At 40.8% G+C, this 16,827-nt stretch overlaps 1 protein-coding gene across 3 annotated transcripts in view; it reads left to right on the forward strand.

Moving 5' to 3' along the window:
• Window positions 1-212: 212 nt before the first annotated feature.
• Window positions 213-16,827, forward strand: part of PAG1 (phosphoprotein membrane anchor with glycosphingolipid microdomains 1) — a 148,118-nt gene continuing 131,503 nt past the window's right edge. For 2 of the 3 annotated variants that reach the window (XM_017521856.2, XM_017521853.2), the window contains exon 1: window positions 213-697. The gene's annotated coding sequence lies outside the window, so the exon portion shown is untranslated. Of the gene's footprint in view, window positions 698-7,099; window positions 8,749-16,827 lie in introns of those variants that run through there. The other variant, XM_037736083.1, reaches the window with a different exon arrangement.

A 16,827-nucleotide genomic window follows, 5' to 3' on the forward strand; every position in this document is an offset into this window, starting at 1 on the left:
TTCCTAAAACCCAGGGAGGGAGACTTCCTGCATCTTCCCGCAAGCAAGCCGGGCGCCGCGCCGGCCCTCACCCGCGTGCACCCCCAGCCCGGCCCCGCCCGGCTCGCCCCCTCGCGCGCCCGCGGCCCGCCCCTCCTCCCCCGTGACGTGCTGCAGCGGCCGGGATCATGCGCACTCGCGCCCCGCGCCCGGCGCCGCTGCTCCGCCTCGGCGCCTGTCATTCTCCGCGGCGCGGCGGCGAGTGCTGACTGCTGTACTAGCCCGCTCGCGCGTCCGTCTGTGCGCCCGAGATGTGACCGACCGACTGGGGGCGGGCTGGCGGCTCTGCCTGCGGCAGCGCACCGATTTTTCTCGTGTCAGGTGTCTCGTTGAGCCGTGATTCCCTTGGAGCCAGAGACACGCACTAGGGGCTCGGAGCGGCGCACTCCCGGGCTGGCGGCAGCTGCAGCGCTCGGGTCCGCGCGGCCGGGTGCAGCAGCCTCAGTCGCCGCCGCGGCCTCACCGAGTCCTGTGCCCTGGCGAATGCCCGGCGCCCGGCACGGCTGAGCCGAGGCAGCTGGTGCAGAGCGGCGGCGCCTGCTCCTGCACTCGCCGCTGCCGCCTGGCTGTGCCGGGGCGGCGGCGCTGTGCGCCGGAGTTTGCAGAGGCTGCCTCCGAGCGCGGTCCCCCAAGAAGACTCCCTGCCTCCTCAGTCCCAGTAAGTTGACTGTAGTTTCTGAAGTTGGAGGGAATCGTGGAAAGGAGAGGTTCTTTTTTATCTTCTTGTGGGAAGTCGAGAGTGGTACCTCTTGTTAGCAGAGTTCAAGCTTGAGGAGGGAGTGCAGGGTGCCAAGAAGGGGACAAGGCAGCGGGAGGGTCTGGAGTCCAGGGGCTGGCTGGCCACAGCGTCTCACGAATGTGCCAGTTGGAGATGTATTGGGAGACGACAGGTGTCCTAGGGCGTTTCGCCGGCTGCTTGCTAATTGTTCAGTCTGAGCTCCTTGTCTCTATATGTACGTTGGGGTGAAGGGGCTGGACAGGGTCTTGTCACCTCCATCCTAAGACCTTTGGGGAGTGCAGCCAGCACTGCGATGGATCTCTGGGCGTGCCATTCCTTTCAGGCCTGCAGGCTTCCCGAGCATCCCACTTTTCTCTTCCCCTAGGCAGAAGTTGCTAACCTTTTCATAATTGGAGCCCAGTCCTTTAGGAAATAAATAGTAATAACTTATACGTCGACTCGGTGTTTTATGCCCTAAGGCATATAAAACGAGCTCTGTGCGTGTGATTTCATAGACTTTAAGAATGTGGGCAAGTCTCGAGAAATAGGACTCAAATGATGGCACTTGGGTTTCACCCTGATTGTCCTGCACCTCTTATGTAAGCCTCCAGGCTGGATAACTTTGTCTCTGCAGTGGCTGCAGCTGTGGCCTTTCATTCCATTTGTTTAAAGTCCAGCTTGAACAGTATTTAATGAAAATGCTGACATGATATAGCGGCCTGTGGCTTGAACAGAGTGCACTCTTAAAATTGGAGTGTCTTTTCCTAATAGGGAGCAGGGGAGGAACAACCCAGTATATTTTTCAAGGCAGCTCCAGGAATTAGACCCATAAATCATGTTTTAAAATAGCATGCATTGTGCGGAGAGCATGCAGAGGACCGCTTTTTGAACACATCCCCTTTGTTTTAGAAAAAGTGGAAATTGTTTATGCCAGACAATTGTTGAGTCCGAAAGTTAAGTGTACTGATGGGCCTAATTATCTTAATAAACAAAGAGCATGATTTATAGGTATCTGCAGTGCCCTACTTTGAAGGATAGAAATCTTTAACCTTTCTTTCTCAGCTGTCCCCAAGAGATTCCTTTTAAGCAGAGCAATAGATTATCATCATTGATGTTTAATACCTGAGTTGATTAAACTTGTAAAAGGAATAGTATTTTGAAATACCATGCAGTACTGTTGTGTGCCTATTACACAGTGAATATTATAAATAAGAGGAATATTTGGAGTATTGAGTATAGATGTCATTAGTTTAACCAAATAGATTATATTAAGACTTTCCTGCTAAATATGTATACACATACATATATGTTTAATTTGGACTTGAAGTTACTGTTTAAACCAAAGCTCAGCAGTGTGTTTTAATGTAAGATTTATTTACATAGTCTTTAGAGAGAGAATTGCATTTATTTATGGTATTTCAGCATACAGAACAAGATGAACTAGTTATAGGCACCTTATTTAAAATGCAGAGAGGTTTTTTTTTTTAGGAATTCTAAGAAAATACACAAAATGTTATTTCAGAAGTTGAAAAGTTAGTCACATCACATTGCAGTTTGTGAGAGCATCCAGTGCTTATCTCTAGAAGAGATTACATCCAAGCATGGAGTCTCAAACAGATAGACCCAGTAAGCACTATTGCATCCTGGTTAAGAGGACAGGCTGTGGAGCCGGGCTGCCAGCTCTGGTCCCATCTGTTTGAATCTAGGCACGTTACTCAAAGCCTGTGTTTCAGTGTCTTCATCTGTACAATGGGGATGACAGTAGTAGTACCTACCCCACTGAACTGTGATGAGGATTAAATGAGCTCATAGTCATAAAGCTGTTGGGACAGTATCTGGCATATTAAGCTTGTTCTGGGAAAAAATTTTCATTGTTATGAAAGGAAATGCATCTTTGGATAGTATGGACATTGACTTGCTGCTGATGAATGTTAACAGAGCAGTTCATGTGTCTAATAGGAGAGAGGGCATAAACATTTATTGGGCACCGCCTAGCAATACAGACACCAACTGGTGTTTAACACTGTCTTGCTGAATTCCTCACCACAGTCCTTTGAGGTAGGTGGCTTCATCTGTACTTTAGAGATGAGAAAATGGAAGCTCAATGAGATCAAATTGAAATTAGAGCTGGCATTTTAACCCCTGTCTCTCTGTGCTGAAGCTGTGCTCTTTTTGACCCTGCTGCCTCACCTTGCAAATGTAGTCGTGCGTTATTATCCTCAATTTACACATGAAGAAATCTAAGCTTAAGGATTAAAGTATGCAAGGTGCTTAACAGCACCTACAACAGAAATGATCCTAATTGTTAAATAACTTGCCCATGCTTCCATAACTCCTAGTGTGTGGTAGAGGTGCCAGGTCTGTCAATTAGATGTGGATTCTGTTGATTTTTATTTTTCTATTCATATATTCAGAGAGTCAGAAAAAGAAAAATTGGTATGATGTTAGAGTTTACACTGGAGGGTGGTGTTCTCCATTTGGTTTTCTGCCTGCACGTGTAGCTGCAGCAATCTACACAGTCAAGGAAACCACCACAGCAGTGGTAATCAGTCCACGAACAGCATCATCCCTGAATATGAGTTCAGTCCCAGCGGGAGAACTCCCTTGGGCAGAGAGAGGCCTTGCACTTTGCCTCATGTTAAACTGCGTGTTCAGAAATAGAAATCATTTATCCTTTTCATTAAATAAGCATGCTCCCTTCAAGCCTTAGTACCGCATGTCCTGGGAAACAGATTCTGGGATCCTGTATGAGTAGTACTTCCTTTAAGGTTTCCATAGCTTGTTAGACGTCTCACCTGGGTGCTGGAGGTTGGGAATAATTGAGAGGCCATGGTATTTCTGTGGCTGTCTCAGGTTATCACCCAAATACTAGATAGTGTTCTGGCCTTTTGTAAGTCTTGTTTCTAGAGATTAAAATCTAATTGCTGTATAGGGCAAATAGACCACAGACTGCTCACAGTCTGATTTAATTTAAATAACAGACTGATTTAATGTTTAATGAAAGCTCTTAGCTAATGTATGCTAACACTGAAAGGTACTTCAATACAGATGCTCAAAGTTGGTTTGGAAAAAAACAAACAAACAAACAAACAAAAAACTCTCCAAGAGTAAGCTTCCTATAGGCTGCCCCCATGCGCCTGGGGACACAATACCATAGTTGCAAAGTGCCCAGAAGAGCCCCTGCTACCTACCGACGAAGTCATCTCACATCTCTCTGAATACCTTCTGTCTCAACTTTAACCCTCCTTTTCAGAGAACAGATAATCCTCTTTGCTCAGTTAATACAGCTAGTGCTCGACTTACAACCACGATTGGTTCTGACAGACCGGTCGTACCACGATTTGGTCGTAAGTTGAGTAGGCTATATGTACAGTACTGTGAAATGATGTTATAAAAATCTTTAAGTCATATTTTATCATAATTTTCTTTCATTATTGTTATATATCATAATTTTCTTTGTTCATTTTATGCCATTTGTATCATCTATACACCATTTTGTTTCTTTTTACATTCGTCAGGTTTAAGTAGAACACTGCATTACCAGTACAACTGGTTTAATATTTGCAAAACATACAAAATTACAAAATACAGGTGCATACAAAAATACAAAATACAGGTGTAAAAAATACCATAGGAAACATTTTCCCAATTGCAAAACATATCAAAATATGTAAACATGTACGAAACATTTTATTGGCCATTTTTGAATTTGATCTTCCATCCAAATATATAGCAATTTCTCCATTTTGTGGATGGGCCCACTTCGTTGCTTTGTTATAACTGTTGATCGCATGGGTGCAGAACCTTTCACAGCTTCACGAATGCTTTCTTTATCTTTCAAAATCATCGACACAGTCAAGTGTGATAAGTTCGTATCAGGTGCAATCACATTCACTTTCTTTCCTCCTTCGTACTGCCTAATTACCTTCATTTTCGTGTTGAGATCGATGGTCTTTCTTTCCTTCTTGGCAGGCTGAGGCATAGACAAAGACAATTTCCTCTTGGTAGACATCTTGGGAGGGGTTTGATGAAAAATATCCAAGACACAAGACACAAATTGCTGTACCAAGTCTGGGATAACAGTTGAAATGGTGCACGCGGAGATGGTAGTGCTGCCGGAAGCTGGTCTGCACTGTCGTACGCCCAGCTGGGCAACATTTGTGCTGCCAGACGCGGAGCAGTCATGGCTAGCTATTGTGGTCGTAAAGTCGAATGGTAGTAAGTTGCATAGGTCGTAAGCCGATCAATACCTGTAGTTTATTTCAAGTGTTCTCCTGCTCTTGGTTATTCTATAGTAAAAGTCTCCCCTGATCACTTTTGCGACTTGCATGAGGTCCGTGATTTATTATTCACTAATTCCTCAGAATAATCCATATAGTTGTTTTATTTTCCATCTGTGTTATCTGTTATCTATTTAGTGTCTTATCTGTGTCAGTTTTCAATCTCTGAATAATTTTCTTCTGATGTCCATCAGAAGATAAGTGGAAAAGAAATGTAAACTAATTTTAACATGGATATAAGTGAATGAAGATCATTGACAGTCATATGTACTGCTTTGAACTTTCTTCACTTTGGGCTTGAGGAGTTGAGAGCTGATATTTCCAGAGCTCCTGCCTCATGTATTGTGAGAGGTGTATTGGGAGGTTATATAAGTTATACACGCAAGCAGTTCATATGCAGCCCTGCAGAGACAGCCCCTGAGGGCTCAGTCATTGCTGAGTTCAAGGGCAAGGGGTAAGTATGAGGGGAAGTATGCGCAGCTCTGTGCATGATTTATGTGATCACATTTCTAGTCCTTATTGGTCCTCCTTCTGGATAAGAATTGAAATGAGTAGCTTACAGGGAGCATTACTGTGTGTTGGCCGCCATACTAAGAACTTCCCTTCATCCGCACAGTCACCTTGTTTGGTCGTACTTTATTCTCCTCTTTTGCAGAAGTGACAGCTGAGACCTAGAAAGGTCAGGGCACTCGTCCAAGGTCACACTAGTGAGTTTCAGAGTAAAAAGTGGAGTCCAGAGCTGTGCAAGGAGGCTGGTGATACTTACAGAACATTCTGCTGCCTCTGATTTTTGAGCTTTTGGGATAGCTAAACTCTATTGCATAATATAGGTAGACTATATTATGCTTTTCAAAAGAATCCTATACTATCTTGCTTGGTCCCCAGGTGAAGGAATGGTGGGAAGATACATGCCTACCTTCTTACCCACCACCAGCAGCAGGAATTGACGGCACAGGAAGTATCGTCTCTATTATCTTTGTAGAGGAAGAGCTTAAGCTTAGTTCATGCAATGAGCTCAAAAAAGAAAACCACATGTCCGCTTTGTGAAATAGGAAGCATAAAGCCTTCAACTGTTAGTAGAGCACAGTGGGGAGGCATGTTAACTTTATCTGTGTTTAATGGCACATGCTTGCATCATTCTCATTAAAAAAAAGGAGAAGTATGGAGACCTGAGATTTTCTTGGGTGATTTAAAAAAAAAAAAGTTTATTTAAATCTAAAAAAGTATCAGCAGTGAACTGTCATGGGAGAACCACATTACTATAGCAGTGTCATCTGTCATCCCATGAGACTAAGGTTTTTAAAGGAAATAAACACTTACGTCTAACCAGTAATGCTTAAACGTGTTATCTTTTAGTAAGAACATTGCATCCAGTCTTTCATGCCTGTATCATATAGCCTTTCTAACTCCAGTCAAAATGGAGTTCAAATGGAATTTTAAAAGGACAGTTTTAAAACCATCTTGTAATATTTTCAAAGCCTTTCCCCTGAGTCCTACCTCCTCTATTTTTTCTCAATATCATATTGGAGCAAATTCTTGTTCAATAAGTTATTCATATCTTCTGGAGTTTGAATTATAAAGGAACTATTATGATTATAATATTTTGGCATATCCTGTTGATGTTTCATTCACCCCCATCCTTGACGTTATAGAACTGTATGATTTTTTAACCTGAGAAATGATTTAAAATGTTTTAAAACTTTAGTTTTCTAAATGTAGACTGTTTATTGCAGAAGACAGGGAAATTGGCCTCACTGGGACATTAGCTAAAAATACAGAGCTCTTGAAATCCCGTGAATCTTATGGAGTAAGCAAGTAAAAAAAAAACAAAACAGAAGAAGAAGTAGTTTTAAGATTGGTCACTAGGCAGGGTGTGGTGATTCATACCTGTAATCTTAGCACTTTGGGAGGCCGAGGAGGGTGGATCACTTGAGGTCAGGAGTTTGAGACCAGCCTGGCCAACATGTTGAAACCCTGTCTCTACTAAAAATACAAAAGTTAGCTGGATATGGTGGCATGTGCCTATAATCCAAGCTACTCAGGAGGCCAAGGCAGGAGAATCGCTTGAACCTAGGAGGCAGAGGTTGAAGTGGGCCAAGAAGATCATGCTACTGCATTCCAGCCTGGGCAACAGAGGGAGACTTTGTCTCAGAATAAATAAAACATAAATAAAATTGATCACTAGCAGCTTTGTACTTCACTCTCCCATTTCATAGATGTCCAGCTGACCCAGCCTCTAGGTACCATATCATGTATTCATTTGCAAGTAATCAGGTTCTCTTGATTTTCTAAAAGTACCAAAAGGCATGACTAAATCAGTATTACTGTCATCTGCCATCTTCGTGTTGAGAGAGCCCTAGGGTTGTATATGTAAGCTTTTATGTGAATTTATTCTTTGAGGAATGAAGGTTGATCAGATAAGTCCTCAGGCATTTCGTCTCTCTGTGTTTGTGACTCCATCATTACTATTAGTTACTTCCGCCCCCTCCATCCTTTCACCCCCAAACCACACCCGTTCTTTCATCACACCCATTGTGGTGGAACATGGTGAAACTGCTGGGAAACTCAAGTGTTGAGGAAGCTCATGTTCGAAGTCAGAGGAAAAAACACGTAACACAATAATTTTTTCTTTAAAAAAAAAAGCCAATCCCTAACATAGCTATACACAAGGACACCTCACCTTCTGCACTGAGCATTTGAGAATCGCAACCAGAGTAGCCTTCTTAATTTTTCCCTGACATTTTCTAAGGAGGGCTGTGAGCCTCTAATTCACACATAATCAATCACTAGCAGCTTTGCTGTGTTTTGAGTGAAATTTAGTTGGGGTGATATTCATTTATACACCAGATATATATTAATTAATATATAATAACAGGCACACTGTTAGATGATAAGTCCTCATATATAAGAAAATCCCTCTCTCTGCCCTCAGGAATCTCAGATTCATGAGGGAAGGAGACACTAGGCAGCAGTTGGAACTGGTGCTTAAAGGATGCTGAGCTCTGTCAAGGGTGTCTGACTCCAAGGGTTTGACTTTCCCTAAGGCAACAGGGCTTGATGGAGTCTGGAGGAGTCAGTAGGAGGGTACCAGGAGGCTGAGGGTGGGTGTGGGCAGGGATAAATTATTCTGAGAGAGGGAACAGGGAATGTGGTGCAACAAAGGTACCGGAGAGGTGGGTTGTGGAACAGCTGGTCATTCCATGTGGCTCCTCACTTGCGCACAGTGAGGGTGGGAGATGAGGCAGGAGATGTAAAGCAGAGGCTGGAGCCACTTTTGGAAGGGTCTTGTGGGCCATATTTCGTCTTGTAGATGAATTTGAGGACTTTTTTAGAATGATCCTGGGTGTATTACACAAAATGGATGGGGTAGGGGACAGAAAAGATATGCAGTGCAAAAAAAGGCTCTTGAATCTTGGTGTGGATTTAAGGTGTGAACTCCCACTGATAAGCATGCGGACATTAATGGGAGAAGCAAGGAGGGGATGATGACTTTAAGGACGACTCCCAGGTGTCTGGCTTGGATAACTGAATCAACAGGGGTGCCATTGGAGATGATGGTGAATACAGAGGATGGAGCAGTTTGCAGGAGAAGATGACAAGCTGTGGATTTATGCACTGTGAGACATCAGAGGGACATCCAGGACCTGAGGTGCAATTGACAGTTGTTGAGCCTGCAGTTCCGGAATTGAAGATGGAGGCTGAACTGGAAATGTAGGTTTGCAAGTCCTCCGTGTATTTGAAGTTGTTGTTGAGATTGTGATCTGCTTGTGAGAATGTGTGGACTAGGAAAAAAAAAAAAACAACAAGGAGGAAGGCCAGGGTGGCTGTCAGAAGAAAAAGAGATGGCATAGTCAGATTAAGCGAGAGAAGTTTTTGACAAGTGCTTGGACACAAAGTGGCAGAAGCCAGAGGCAAAGCAGAATGAGGTGCTTGACTGAATGGGAACTAAGTGACAAAAGACATGAAATTGAAATAGAAAGAGAGCAAAGGGACAGGTCTGATTGTTGACTTGCTTCTATCTACACAGGTAATGGTGGCTTTTTCTCCTAGAGTTTTCAGTCCTGGTCAGTAAATATTAAGACCTACTATGTGGAAGGTGGGTGGGGAAGGGGAGGGGGAAAGGAATAAAATAACAAAGCATGATTCTGGATCTCAAGAAGCTTATAGAATTGTCATTTCTTATTTTTCTTTTCCATTTGTTTTTTTCCTTCAGTGACAGCAGGACACAGGCTTCTTGGGAGAATGGGAAGAGTGAAAGAATCACTTTCCTGGTGATTGAAGTGCCTCAGTTCCCCATAGCAGGCATATCTCATTGTATCCACAAAATAACGCACTGAAAGAGAAAGTGATAAAAGACTCATTATTTGACAGATTATAAAAACTAAGCTTTTATCATGGTTATAATGTTATTAGAGGGTTTGAACCTTTGAACCAATGCTTATATAATTATTAATGAGACTTTCAGCTCACTGGATTATTTGAGATATGCTGAGTACAATGTCCTGTAATTTTCACTTGTCTTATAAAAATAGGACACATTATATGAAAGATTAACTGGAATATTTGAAGATGATGGAAATCATTACCGAATGTTTTAGCTAAATATCATGCCTTTCAGTCCCCAAATGTTTGTCCTTTAATTTTGACCGGAAGGCAGAATCACTCAAGTTATACAGATGAGGAAACTGAGATACAGGGTTCAGATGGCTGGGTGGAGGTAACACAGCTAGTAAGTCGTAGAGTTTCTCAGATCCAAAATGAGGTGTCCTGGGTTCACAATACTTCATCATGTTGCTTGTATTTTTGTGAATAACTGCTAAAGAAGAATTAGACAGTAGTATGTTTAAGAGATTTTCTTTATTAGTCTGCTCAAAGCACCAACAGTAGAAACTGTATCAGCCTCAATTTCTATATTTGATGGGCCACAGGTTATTTATGCAAATATGTGATTAAGTTAGACTGGGGAAAAATCTGTTTTTTGGGGGTTTTTTTGCACAAAATGAACATCTTTTGCTTTCATTATCTCAGGAGTGCTAAAAAAGAATCTGAGTATAAATGCAAGGAATCAGTATTTTAACTTATAAAATTATTGTTGTTAAACCTGTTTGTGATACAGTGGGAATTTGTTTTTCAGCAGTTGCAATGACTGTTGCCCGTAAGAGGCATTCTGTGTGTACACATATCTGTGTGTGCATGTATGGAAAATAAAATTCAGCCTAATTAATTTTAAACTATTGGTTTTCCTTTTGTAATATTTTTGAATTCTCCAGATACGTTAAATGATATCTTGCTTGCTTTGTCTTGCCAAAGCAGCTATTATGTTACTTATTTAATGCCAAAGTATTAAAGCATTTGTCTTCTGTAAGCAGTGTAAAATGATGCAGGATAAATCTAAGGGATATATTTTAATGTTACAACTTGTACTTTGGCTCCTGATAGTCTAAAATTTTGATTTACCTAATTTTGCTACTATTAAAGCAGATATTAGCTATTAATACACAGTAATATTAGAATCATGAAAAGTACATAGAATGTTATGGCTGTTGGAAAAAGTTTATGATGCTGCATTTTTTTCTTTCACAAAAAATATCCAGGAGGCATACTAAATTGCAGCTTCCAGATGAAAGCAATTTCTAGCAAGTAGCAAAATGCTGGTGCTAATGCTTATCCCTAAATCTCAATTTCAAGCTTCATGGTGCCCATTTTACATTTTAGCTTCGGTAGGAAAAGTTGAATCCAAAGGGGCTTATGCCTTTGTGACATTTGGTGGATTGCTCTTTTGTTATTGGTGCTGACTTTTTAAAATAACAATACATTTGTAAATTTTAAAAAGTTTTAAAAAACGTTAGGCCGCTATCTTAGTTCTGAGTAATGACTACACATGGTGTTTTATAGTAGCCTTAGTCCAATGTAGTTGAAAAATTACAATATAGCCGTGTGAAAATTTAAATAACAATGTAAAGTAATATAGTATTTTATATTTGATTTTTATTGCGCTTTGTAATAATATGTGAGGAAACTCAAATGAGGTAAAATGAAGATTAATTTGGTCATTTCATGCCTCATGTGTCCCAATTTCATCCAAATGCAAATATGCTAATCCAGGGCATAGAGTTAGTATTCTGTTCAGGTGTTTTGACACTACTGAATTTATCACTCACTACCAAGATGAACAATTAAACTGCATTCCCTACTCATCTTTCTATGAGTATATATTTTAATATTAGGTACTAGGAGTTTTCATTTTCTAAAAAGAGTAATTACATTTTCTTCACCTCATTTTTCTTATTCTAACTGAATTTTATTCAGACATTTTTATGTTAGTATATAGTTGACATGATAGAACATGTCTAAATTAGTCATCTAATTTGAATACCATAATTATGTGTACAGTTAGAGCTTGATTGAATGGAGTGCTTTTGCACATCGTGTATGTTCTTTCTCTTAGTGGATTTGGGAATTACGTGCTTAATATTAAAGAGTCCTAAACCTGTTTATGTTTACCAGTCGGCACACAGGGCAAAATGTAAATATTTTTACCGACAGAATTGGAACGATATGCTTCCTTTTCAAGTGTTAGGAATTAACATGTGACTGCCTATGGTATTTTCTTTCTCATGAACAGATTGCTAAGAAATATAGAAGTGGCTGAAAACTAGAAGGGTTTCATTCGTATTGCTTAAATTATTGGTGTTGAGGTTAGAAGTGCACTCCTCTGTTTTGCTAAATAAGAAATAAAGATGCTTTAAAATATTTCTCATAAATCCTATAGATATGTGTACATACTTAGATAGTGTTAAAAAATGTCTTTTGCTTTATTATATAATGGTTACTTTGCTCAAAATGTACATCTTGAACTTTAGTATGAAATGCTCATTATGTCCAAGGTAGAATTGAAACCAAAACATTTGGAGTCCTATTAAAAAATACAATATGGGCCGGGTGAGGTGGCTCACGCCTGTAATCCCAGCACTTTGGGAGGCCGAGGCGGGTGGATCATGAGGTCAAGAGATCGAGACCATCCTGGTCAACAAGGTGAAACCCCGTCTCTACTAAAAATACAAAAAAAAATTAGCTGGTCATGGTGGCGCGTGCCTGTAATCCCAGCTACTCGGGAGGTTGAGGCAGGAGAATTGCCTGAATCCAGGAAGCGGAGGTTGCCGTGAGCAGAGATTACACCATTGCATTCCAGCCTGGGTAACAAGAGAGCGAAACTCCGTCTCAAAAAAAAAAAAATACAATATGGATAACAGCTTTTTAGTTTTTGGGCTGAGATATTTGGAAGAGGATTGCCAAATACTGTGGTCACTGAGAAAAATAAAATAAAGCATTGATGTACTAAACTTACACTTAATTTAATGGTTTCTTCTCCCACCGTCCTTAACCTTTCCAACTGGCTGAGTTATTTGCTAATAGTGGCATGTCATGACCTGAATTATAGATCTTTCCTTTTAATACATATTCAATAGCATTTTCAAAATTGTTCTCCTAGATACAATTCATAATAAACAGCACAGTGCTGGCAACAAGCATGCTTCTTTCAGACTGTTTTATAGCCACAGGCTATTTGGCATTTGGACACTTATGTATTTCTACAGCTCCACATTTCCTGAAAACTGTCAGCCTTATATTAGAATTAGCCTTTTGAATCTCCACAGTTGCATGGAGAATGAAAAGAATTTCTCTCCTTTTCTCTCCCTGTAATACACCAAGGCCCATGGTTAGAGAATCATAATTTGCTAGTCATATGCTTTTTCTTTCTTGATGTTCTCATTAGCTTCAGAAGCCATAGCATGAAAGGCATTGTTGAAATGCATTCACGTCAGTTTGGTTTGATCCATCTTAAACTTTTTCTGTCTAGAGCTGTGGTTCTTAACCCCTCAGAGGACATTTGGCAATGTCTGAAGACATTTTTGGTTGGCACAGCTGGGGAGGGGGATGCTACTGGCATGTGGTGGGTAGAGGCCAAGGATGCTGCTATACATTCCACGATGCACAAAACAGCCCTCTCTATGGAATAGTTTTCCACCCCAAGATGTCTATAGTGCTAAGCTTGAGAAACCCTGATTTAGAAAGTAGGGAATGTCTGTTTAATTTGTATTGTATTTTCGATGCAATTGAAAAGTGATAGATGGTTCTGGTGAAGAAATCATTGCATTTAATATAATCATTTATTCAATACCTACTAGGCTCTGAGAATACAATGAAGACTGTGACATGGTTCTTGCTTCAGGAGTATACTCTCTCTTTGCCAAAATGATTAGTAAATAAAATCAAACTGTTCGACGTAATGCATGCTGTGATTAGAGGTATGCATGGCATGTTAAAATAAAAATAATTTAGATTTCACTAGGCAAATATAAGAGAATTTCTGAAAGGGATTTTTCTCTGACTAAATGTAGAATCAGTCATTTGTGGGTACAGAACTTTTTATTTTTCCTTGGTAATGAGGGATAAGTTTTATTGTCTTTTAAAATTTCAACTAGTATTAATTTGCAGTGTCAGGAAAGAAAGGAAGGTATTAACATAAAAAGTGTTACTTTTAGAATTTAGGGAATTAGTTTTTTACCATCTTCACTGGCTTTTACATGCCATGAAAGTCTCCAATTTCAACTGAACAATTTGCTGATTTTTAGGAAACTAACAGAGCTAGGGAACTGTGACCACAATTCAGTTTTAGGACTTTTCTGTCACCCCAGAAGGCTCCCTTGTGCCAGTGTGCAGTTAATTCTCATTCTCCCTGCCAGCCCCAGGCAGCTACCAATCTTTCTATCACTTTCTTTTCTGTCTCACTTTCTGTCTTTATACATTTGCCCTTTAGCAAATCCTGGACATTTCATTTGGGATATTAATATTTACCAGTAAAAATGTAGTTTCTATCTTTTTTTTCAAGATCAGCATCACCTTGTATTTTTCGTATTGCCTGTACCATACACAGGCTACAAGGCAGGTTCAGGAACTCTGAGTTATCAGAACTTTCAGACTAATAAAGTGAAATATGCAGCAAAGAAGAAGATAAGCATGCGTGTAAGAGTGGAAGGTGTGCCTGTTTTTCAACTTTGCCCTGCTCTGTCCCTGGGTCAACGGTGGTCACCCCCCTACTACTTTTGTAAATCTATCTATAAAAATAATGCTATAGAAATAATTGCAAAGCTGAAGTCAGATAAATACCTGCAAGATGTGGGGAAACTATAAAAGGATTAAATCTGGAGAACACGCCTGTTTGGGAGCTGTATTCTGGTCAACCATTACTTAGCCAAACCCTTTGGGGCCAAATGTCTTTTCAGAATTCAGCCTTTAGAATGGTAAGACAGTGCATACATTGTGTATTAATGTAATACCCCCATGGGATCCAGGCAACACACAGTAATTTTTGTAGCAAAGTGGAAGAATATTCACATTTAGTTAGACAGGGAAAAACTCACCTCATGTCAGTTCAGGTCAGTTCGGGGAGCAAATTCATTTTGTAGCAAAATAACAAAGAAATTCTATTTTCAGAAATTTCCGCATTTCAAAATTGTGGGCAAAGGTTTGTGAGGCGCTCTCAGTGTATCCCAGGATCTTGCATTTCAAACTATTGCATTTCATCCTCTTTCCAGCTCCCCACCTCACGATCCCCTCTCCCATAATCACACTGCATTTAACTTAGCCATGGATGTATTTGTCTTTCTTTTTTATGTTACCTTCCGATCAGACTTGACAAAATGCCAAATCAGCTGTTCACTTTTGATGGACAAAGGCAAGATATGAATGTGTTATGGCCAGCTAGGTTTGTGGTTTGTGGTTCATCTCCCTGCTAAAGGCCTGGATTGTAGCCATGTTCATCTGCTCCAGCCCCTGGGTTGAAAAAGAATAACATAGTTTTGTTGGGTCAAAAAGACACCCATAGAGAAAAATCTAAAGGTAGCAATGGCAGCTGCCATTCCAGGTAGCCCCAGGCTTATGCTCCATATCCCTCTCACTTATCATGAAATCCTAGGCAGTGAGACTAGACAGCTATAGGAGGAGAGTCAAAGCAGGGAAGAGAATTCACTAGAGTAAATTTTCTTGAAGGAAAGATATTTCGAGTTCAAGGAAGATAAAGACATGAAGAAAACTATGTGGGGTTCTGTATTGGACCCACAGCTCAGAAGTAGGATGCCATTCCAAAGCAAAACATTGAGGACTTATTGCAAACTATTGAATTTTGCATAATCATCTTATGTAATTTGCCTAATGGTCCTTAGCAAGCCCATTAGTCTTTTAATCATAAATTTAGCGTCTGTGTTAATTTCCAGATTTCCAGTGATGGTTCTTAGAAAACTATAACTTCGGGCCAGTGGGTCTTAACTGGTTTCCTGTGGCACTTCTGGGTTGCTATAGACCCATCATGAATCTAAATGAATATTTTGATGGATGTGTAAAATTTGCTTTCTTACAAATAAAATGCATATTCTTATGGCAATATTAGTTAAGCAGAATATACTCTAGATTATAGGACTCATTTATAAGCAAGGAAATCTAATTTCTGCAAATTATGAGAAAGAGCAGAGTGTAATGTTACACCAGCATCAGATAAAACATTTATAAGAACATTTTCTTCTAAGGACTCAAAAGCATCATCAAGGCAGTACCAAGTTTTCAAAGAGCAACGTGATGCTTAAGGTCTACATGGGAGTGAGTTGGTAATTCTGGATGCTTTTGTAGACACTCAGAAGCGTGTACCGGGGAATATATTGCTGCTGTTTATTACCTCTTTTTTTTTTTAAGTTCTTAATTGATTCAACTGTGCCACCAAAATCTCTGTCTGAAGGTGAATCATCAGTATGAAATTGAATCATTTCTGTTTGGTTGTGGAAGTATGCACCTCGCCTTTCCTACCTACAGACTTCTTTCGTAGGTGTCTTGGTGTACCCCCACCACCTCCTCCAACCCCTGCCAATAATTTGTTTACAAGTCTTACAGGCTCTTTGCAGATATCATTTTTTCTTTTACCTCCCAGCTTTCAAAAGCTAAACTTGTCCTGCCTCAGTACTGCACCTGCCTCCTCTTACCAAGTGTCTTTCTGAGTTTGCATACATTCCTTCTTTTTACCACATTTCCTGTTGGTAAAAAGCTGACAGCCTCGCCTTGTTGCTGCTGCACCCCTTTCCACATTTAACGACATCCTCTACCCGCGCCCCTCCCCAGCTCTGGTGATGCTTTTTAGAGGGTGGTTCTCCATACTGGCTGTAACTAGCATCATCTGGGGAAGTTTCACATTTACCATAACTGATTACCAGGGCCCATCCCTAGTAATTCTGGTTAAAGTACCCTGGGGTTGGGGCCTCAACCTTGGTGATTTTTGAATGCTTTCCCTGGGGATGCAGTCAGCACCGAGAACCACTGGTGCATAGGGTGTAACACCTGTCCATCGTAGGTAATGAGAGCAATTGTGGAAAGGTTAGCAGAGAGTTTTGAAAAAGGATGAGAGGAGATTAAAAAACAACTCTTCCTCATCCCTCTGTTTGCTTTCAGTTTCAGCTCAAAGGAATGAGTTCTGGCAAGTGGCACCTATGCCCACCTAACTGGTGTGACTTCTTCCCCTTGGGCGTGTGTTTTCATCAGTAAATTCCTGTCAGCCATGTGCCTCCAGCAGGCCAGAAACCACTTCAGGCAAGGCCTGTGCTTATCTCATCATGAGGCAGCCCACCGGGGGCCTGCTTTTCCTTTCTTAACTGGGCATCCTACCCTGCAACCTAGTATTTTCATTTTTCCTTTTTGTAAGGCTCTGTAAACCAAAGTCATGCACCCTCCCAGCTCATCTGCTGT

Source organism: Cebus imitator, unplaced genomic scaffold, assembly GCF_001604975.1.
Source record: "Cebus imitator isolate Cc_AM_T3 unplaced genomic scaffold, Cebus_imitator-1.0 Scaffold22, whole genome shotgun sequence".
NCBI classification, from domain to species: Eukaryota; Metazoa; Chordata; class Mammalia; order Primates; family Cebidae; genus Cebus; species Cebus imitator.